The 420-nt window shown below is 36.0% G+C and overlaps 1 non-coding gene across 1 annotated transcript; it reads left to right on the top strand.

The window, feature by feature from the left end:
* The first annotated feature begins 41 nt into the window (after positions 1–41).
* On the top strand, positions 42–148 carry LOC125614406. Its single transcript, XR_007345006.1, has one exon. It is a non-coding gene; the product is annotated as a U6 spliceosomal RNA (small nuclear RNA).
* The last annotated feature ends 272 nt before the right edge of the window (positions 149–420 follow it).

Genomic DNA, 420 nt, shown 5'->3' with positions numbered 1-420 from the left:
CAAAAAAAAAAAAAAAAAGACAACAACAAAAAAAACGGATCGTGCTCACTTTGGCAGCACATATACTAAAATTGGAACAATACAGAGAAGATTAGCATGGCCCCTGCACAAGGATGACATGCAAATTCGTGAATCATTCCATATTTTTCCTTGGTTTATACTCAAAGGACTTAAAATCAGCATACTATAGTGACACAGCCACATCAATGTTTATAGCAGCTCAATTCACAATAGCTAGACTATGGAACCAACCTAGGTGTCCCTCAATAGATGAATGGATAAAGAAAATGTGGTATATATGCTCAATGGAATATTACTCAGCTTTAAAGAAGAGTGAAATTGTGGCATTTGCCAGTAAATGGATGGAGTTGGAGAATATCATGCTAAGAAAAATAAGCCAATCCCACTAAAACCAAAGGC

Source organism: Marmota marmota, unplaced genomic scaffold (genome assembly GCF_001458135.2).
Source record: "Marmota marmota marmota unplaced genomic scaffold, marMar, whole genome shotgun sequence".
In the NCBI taxonomy this organism is placed as follows: domain Eukaryota; kingdom Metazoa; phylum Chordata; class Mammalia; order Rodentia; family Sciuridae; genus Marmota; species Marmota marmota.
Note: the sequence above shows the minus strand (reverse complement) of the source record. Positions and strands in the feature narration are given on the sequence as shown.